We start from the raw sequence: 7,282 nt of genomic DNA, 5'->3' as shown, positions 1-7,282 counted from the left end.
CCTCAAGTGATCCACCGCCTCGGCCTCCGGAAGTGCTGGGATTACAGGTGTGTGCCACTGTGACTGGCTGTAGGCTTGTTTTATGAGTCTGGGAGTAAAATACTTCTTTAAATTGTCCAATTACAAGGAGAGTTTGTTTTAATGTTTTTATGCAGTTTAGCTTAGGTAGAATAAACTTCATGGAAACATTAAACCTTTTCCATGAGTCAGACATCCATTGTACTAAGGTTCATGAACCCTTTCATTTCCCCTTCACAAGTTAATAAACAAGGGACTGCCCCTTTGAGGGAAATCTACAAAGGTAGGAGACTGAACTTAGGAGATGTCAGATTAGGACAGGTGAAAAGCAGATATTCTAGGCTCCTAAAATAACGTGGGAACAGCCCAGAGCAATTTTGGACGTGGTGTGTTTGGGCGTATTGGATGCTTTTCTTTTGAGAAGGAAGGTTGATGTGTTGAAGTCATGGAAAACAAGATTGTCCAGAAAAGGAAGATGGTTAAAAGTCTTGAATTTGAAAATGGAACATTTCTATTTGTTGTGTTTGTTGATAAGAAGGCCTTAAGCAGGGAATCGTGTGCTGATAATATTGTTTCAGAAAGATATGTTGAATTCTGTTTGGGATGTGCTGACTAATACTTAGGTGGAGAAGTTTTGTGGATGGGAACATGACTGAGGTTAAAGACACAGGAGGAAATACAGGCCAAAAGCATTTGTGAGCATTGTAGGGAAAACAAGTGTAGGATGGAAGATCAGAGCTGAAAAGTGCACACAGGGAGAAGGGAGCTCCATGAAGTACAGAGTCATGGGCAGAGTTTGAGTGGAGGTAGTCAGTAATCTGGTCTAGAAATCGGGTAATTAGCCAGCTTGGGGGGAAAAAATTGAGATAAATATAAACTACTCCTTTAGAGATTTTGGCAATTGAAGTAGAAAAATAACATAATGGAAAAAAGTTAGGATTTAAACAATTCTGCATATATTTGTATATATGTAAGAACAGATAGTATGGGAAAGGAGGGAGCAGAATGATGTGAATAAAGATTTTGTTCTGCGGGGTATTATTCAAATTCTTTTAAAAGTATTCTTAGTTTTTTTTTTTTTTTTTTTTTTTTTTTTTGAGACAGAGTCTTGCTCTGTCACCCAGGCTGGAGTGCAGTGGCTGGATCTCAGCTCACTGCAAGCTCCTCCTCTTGGGTTCATGCCATTCTCCTGCCTCAGCCTCCCGAGTAGCTGGGACTACAGGCGCCCGCCACCTCGCCCGGCTAGTTTTTTTGTATTTTTTAGTAGAGACAGGGTTTCACCGTGTTAGCCAGGATGGTCTCGATCTCCTGACCTCGTGATCCACTCGTCTCGGCCTCCCAAAGTGCTGGGATTACAGGCTTGAGCCACCGCGCCCGGCCAAGTATTCTTAGTTTTTCAGATAGGGTCGCTGTCACCCAGGCTGGAGTGCAGTGGCGTGATCATAGTTTACTGCAGCCTCAAACTCCTGGGCCCAAAGGATCCTTCTATTTCAGCCTCCTGAGCACCTGAGATCAAATGCTTTTTTCAAATTACTTTTAAGTTGTTAACATCAATAGATGCTTCCTACATAAAACCGTAAACCTGGAAATTAGGGGAAGCACCAAATCTCTCCAGAGATAATAACTAAAATTAATTGAAATTAACATTTCAATATGAGTTCTACTGGTCTTTTTCTGTGCTCATTTCAGCATAATTGAAATTCTTTCTATTCCTTTGTGTATTCCATTTTTCATTTCAAAGTTTTTCAATACAGGAGAAATGATGCTGTGTTGGTATTTCAGTGGCCTCTTAATAGTTCATGGACTTGAGTTAACTGTTTTGCTATGTTTGCACATGCAGATTTTGTGTTTGTTTTTTTTTTTTTTTTTGTGGTTGCAAGGTTGGAATTGGTATCCTCATGCCTCAATTTGTGCTTACATCTTAGACTAGTTTCTTCTAATACAATTCTAGAAGTCGAGTTTCTGGAACAGACTATGAACAGTTAAGGTTCTTGATACCTGCTGCCAAGCCATTGCAAAGGTTCCTCTTAAGAGGAGATTTAAAAGATGGCTTGGCCGGGCGTGGTGTCTCATGCTGGTAATCCCAGCACTTTTGGAGGCTGAGGTGGGCAGATCACTTGATGTCAGAAGTTTGAGACCATCCTGGCCAACATGGTGAAGCCCTGTCTCTCCTAAAAAATACAAAGAAATTAGCTGGGCGTGGTGGTGTACATCTGTAATCCCAGCTACCCAGGAGACTGAGGCATGAGAATCACTTGAACCTGGGAGGCAGAGGTTACAGTGAGCAGAGATTGCCCCACTATACTCCTGCCTGAGTGACAGAGTGAGACTCTATCTTCAAAAAAATAAAAGATGATAAGTTAAATAAAGAAGTGAATAAATTAATGATGGTCTATTTCATACTAGTTGTGACTTTGTAAAGCTTTTAAATCTGCTTTACCCAGAGTCTAGCTTTTAAAGAAAATACAGGATATAAAAGGTGGGAGCCTCTTGAATGGAATGTGGGGCTTTTTCTCTCTTCCCATAGGATAGATATATTCTGTTTCTTGTTCCCCACTGAGTCAAGAATAATTGAACTTTTGGCATAAGAAACTGCTGAAGAAATATCCATTGAATAACCTAATATTTCTCTTCTTTTTGCAGGATATAGAAGACTTAGATCACTATGAGATGAAAGAAGAGCCTATGAGTGGGAAACAGTTGGAGGATGAAGGACTGAAAAAGAAAATTGGGCAATATTAGAGAAAATTAGGAAGACTGAAAGGTACCATTTAAATGTGGAAGCGTGTATAAATATCTGGAGCCTGGACCTTTTGGTTAAGTAATTATAGTTAATACCAGGCAATTCATGAACATGCCAATCTCAGCTGCTCTCCTCCTCCATTCCTGAGTTAGTGGTGGATTCAGTCATATGGTTATTGGTTTTGAGACAGGGTCTTGCTCTGTCACCTGGGCTAGAGTGCGGTGGCACAATCATAGTTCACTGTAATTAGCCTTTATCTCCCAGGCTACAGCAGTCCTCCTGCCTCAGCTTCCCAAGTGTCTCAGACTATAGGCATGTGCCACCACACCAAGCTAATTTTTTTGATTTTTAGTAGAGATGGAGTCTCACTGTGTTGACCATGCTGGTCTTGAACACCTGAGTTCAAGCAGTCCTGCTACCTTGCCCTGACCAAGTGCTGGGATTACAGACATGAGCCACCATGCCTAGCCACACTCATATGCTTTGTTGCCCAAGGTTATCTTTCTCATCTATGAATAGCCACTTTTTACCTTGTTCATCTGCTCTTCACATCCTGGAACCACCTGCTAATCACTGTATATGCTCCTTTCCAGCTTGTCTATGCTGTTTTCTCTGCTGACCTTCCTTCTGTGGCATCTGTATATTCAAATTCATTCTCTCCTACAAAGCACAGCTCAAATTATTTCTCCTTCATGAAGCTGACTTTGATCTATCCTGCTCTGACCAGACTGAAAGTAATGTGTCTCTTTTGACTTTACATCTCTTTATGTGAAGCAGCAGGATGGGAAAGGAACACTGAGTTTGGTGACAAACACCCCTTGTATGGTTTCACTTTTCTCAACTCTAAAATGTGGATAGACAGTACATATCTTTTGGATGGTTGCTATGAAAAATAAATTAAAATGATGCATGTATACACATAAAATGCTTAGACAGTGTAGGGAAACATCAGATGTTTGTCTGAACCCTTACTGCTTCCTGTCTTTTATTATTTACCAACTCCACAATATCCGAGGACCAGTTACTTTGTCTTGGGTACAGGTTCTCCAAAACAGGGAATGAATTGTTAGCCAAGTAGATGCCAAATGTTGAAATCAGATAGCTAACTCTCCCTCCTTCAATCTTCTTTATATATTAATTTAATAGGTAGTTTTTCATACAGCAAAGAAATTTAGTTAATCCCCCATATCTTGATTATTTACAAAACTAAGATTGTAGAATTTGAATTAATGTCACTGTACTCTCTGTGTCTCGTGATCAATTCTAGTTTGAGTTATCTTCAAAAGAAGTATAAATTATTGAACACTTTTGCATGACTGATACTATGCTAAATACTTCATCGATCTTTTCATTTTAGTCATCATAGCCCCTGTGTGAAATAGGTACTCTTGATATTTTAGAGATGGGAAAAACTTCTCATATTTTATAGATACGAAATGAGTTCATGGTTACATAGCTAGGAAGTAATATTTTTATCAACTTGATTTTTTTGCTCTTCAAAGTCTAGTGCAGTCTTTAAAACCTTTAGTTTCACATGACCAAAAAGTAGTTCCATTTCTGTTTAGTCTTAGGATAAGATATTGATGTGTTTTCATCATTACAGAAGTCCCTGCACTGAAAAACTGAAACCAGTTGCATGTAGGCACACATGGTTCTCAGTGTCTAATGTGTGAACTAGACCATCTGTGTGATATTCTTGCTTGTAGTCTTATGAATGGAAGCCTATTTTAGTTAATAATGTCACCTTGAGTGTCTTCTAGTATTTTCAAAAATTGCTGGGGTTTGGAATACGCTCATACTGAATTCTAGGCTATTGTGGAGTCCATGGTGGTATGAACATGTTGGCTAGAGGTTTTTAGGTGATAAGAAAAAGGAAATGAACCACTTGTGTCTAGTTTTATATTCTCTTGAAACTTCATAATGCTTCATTTAATTGTACTTTTTTTTTTCACTTCTTAGATTGTTGAGTAGTGATCAATTTTTATTGTAATATTTTTCTTTTTTCTTTTCTTTCTTTTTTTCTTTTGAGATGGAGCCTTGTTCTGTGGCCCTGGCCAGGGTGCAGTGGCACCATCTCAGCTCACTACCACCTCCACCTTGCAGGTTCAACTGATTATCTTGCCTCAGCTTCCTGAGCACCTGGGACTACAGGCACGTGCAACCACACCTGACTGACTTTTGTAATTTTTTAGTAGAGATGTGGTTTCATCCTGATGGCCAGGTTGATTTCAAACTCTTGGCCTCAAGTGATCCACCTGCCTCAGCTTCCCAAAGTGCTGGGATTATAGGTGTGAGCCACCGTGCCTGGCTACTGTAATCTTTTAGAGCAGGTTGAAATACCTCAAATCTTTACATGAGTTGATTCAGTCGACCCTGGTAAACAGCGGCCTTTCTGTTTCAGCCTGCAGTGTCTGGGCCAGTGCAAGCTTCAGATAGACTTATGAAAGGGCTCAGGGACATATACAGATCACAGAGTTATAAGACAGGTAAGGATCTCTAAATCCCTACTCTTCTTACTGTTCTTTTGTTCTTTTCTCTTGTCAGATTATAAATGTCATTTCTTAAAACTGGACAGAAATGGAAATGTTTACTAGCTTTATTTTGTGAAACTCGAATGCAATCAAGTTCCAAAAGATGTAGGGGGTAAGATAGGATGAGTATGCTTTTGGTTTTGTAGGCCTGTTGGAATTCTTTTTGTCATCTTCCTGATAGAGTGAACATTTACATGATTTTTATCTTCTGTCAAAAAGCTTGAGCAATATTGCTTGATAAGTAAATAAGAGTAATACATTTCATTCTACAGAGAATGATTACCAAGTTGATTTTTGTGATTTTTCCCCCAGTTTTGAAAGCAATATAATCAATTCTTATTGTGGAGGTAGTTATGTTATTACTTTTAAAATATATAGGTGGAGTACACCTGTAGTCCCAGCTACCAGGGTTGGTGGGAGGCTGAGGCAGGAAGATCTTTTGAGCGTGGAGAAGTCAAGGCTGCAATGAGCTGTGATTGCACCATCATATTCCAGCCTGGGTGACAGACTGAGACACCTGCCTCATAAAACAAAACTAAGGGGGAGTGAGGGGTGGGATACATATTGGATATGTGTATATAGGACAGTTGTAGAAACATGTTGATTTTTTAGTGATTTAACTTTTGATGGTTCCGTCCATGGCAAATTTTCCTCCTTGAACAACTTGGCTAGTAATACAAGTTTAGGAAAGCATATTAAACTTTTTTTGAATTCTTGAGAAAATTATATACATGTGACTGTTTTCCTTAGAATGACTGCAAACTCTGAACCCCCTTATTAGATTAGATTTAGGCTATATGATCTCTTTGGGACTTTTATTCTACAGGAGCTGGAAGCTATAGTGGCCTCCATTTTTCCCAGGGATATAGAGCAGCTTAGGATCTCCTCTTTCTGGAACTTACCCTAGGTGCTCTATTTTAGCTTTCAGATTGGTTCATTTTTGAGTTAGTACAAATAATAATAATAATAATAATCTTTCTGTTTGAATTGTTTTTTTGTTTTGTAATTCTCAAGGTTGACCCTGATAGTCCTTTGCACAACGATCTTCAGATCTTAAAAGAAAAACAAGGGATAGAATACATTTTGCTTATCTTTTAATTCTTATGAGACTCTATATCCTTCTAATGGGGGTGTATATTTGTACAAGTGTTTTGGAAAACAGTTTGGTAAAGTGGAAGATACTCATACCCTATGGTTCAGGTATCTCCACAAGAAATGAGTACATAGGTGCCAGGAGACACAGGAATGTTCAGAGCAGCAGAATAGTTATCTGGACATGCTATCCATCTGTAAAAGCTCAGAGAAACAAAAGCATGGGGGAAAAAAAAAACGTTAGTATTACATATGGATGCGCTAAGCTCATTTTGAGTTTCCCCACACAGTAAAGAAATATTGGTTTTATTATTTACTTAATTAATTTTATTGAGACAGGATCTTGCGCTGTTGCCCCAGGATGGAGTGGGTGGTGCAATCACTGCTCACTGCAATCTCTGCCTCCCGGGCTCAAGCCATCCTCCCACCTCAGCCTCTTGAGTAGCTGGGACCGCAGGCATATGCCACCACACCAAACAAATGTTTGCATTTTTGATAGAGACAGGGTTTCATCATGTTACTCATGTTGGTCTCGAACTGTCTGGCTAAAGTGATCCACCCCGCTCAGACTCACAAAGTATTAGGATTATGGGTGTGAGCCACTTTGCCCAGCCTAATATTGTTTGCTAAAATTTTGTATTTATTTACCTATCTTTTAATTTTGCTCTTCTGTTTTAATTTTTAAATTTCTATTTTTTTCAATATTGTGTTTTAAGAGTTTACTTACCTGACGCCTGCAGCCTAATCTTTGCCGTATCTCCCCAAGTGTTCTGTGAGTGCTAATATAGCGGAATGTTAATAGATATTTGTTTTGTGGGGATTGCAAGGTTTGGGGAAAACCAGGTTCAAAATGTCTTGTACCAAAGGACTTCCCGGAGCCTTATTGCCATTTTCTATT

The sequence above is a fragment of the Rhinopithecus roxellana genome, chromosome 5 (assembly GCF_007565055.1).
Source record: "Rhinopithecus roxellana isolate Shanxi Qingling chromosome 5, ASM756505v1, whole genome shotgun sequence".
Taxonomy (NCBI): domain Eukaryota; kingdom Metazoa; phylum Chordata; class Mammalia; order Primates; family Cercopithecidae; genus Rhinopithecus; species Rhinopithecus roxellana.
This window is presented reverse-complemented; position numbering follows the sequence as displayed.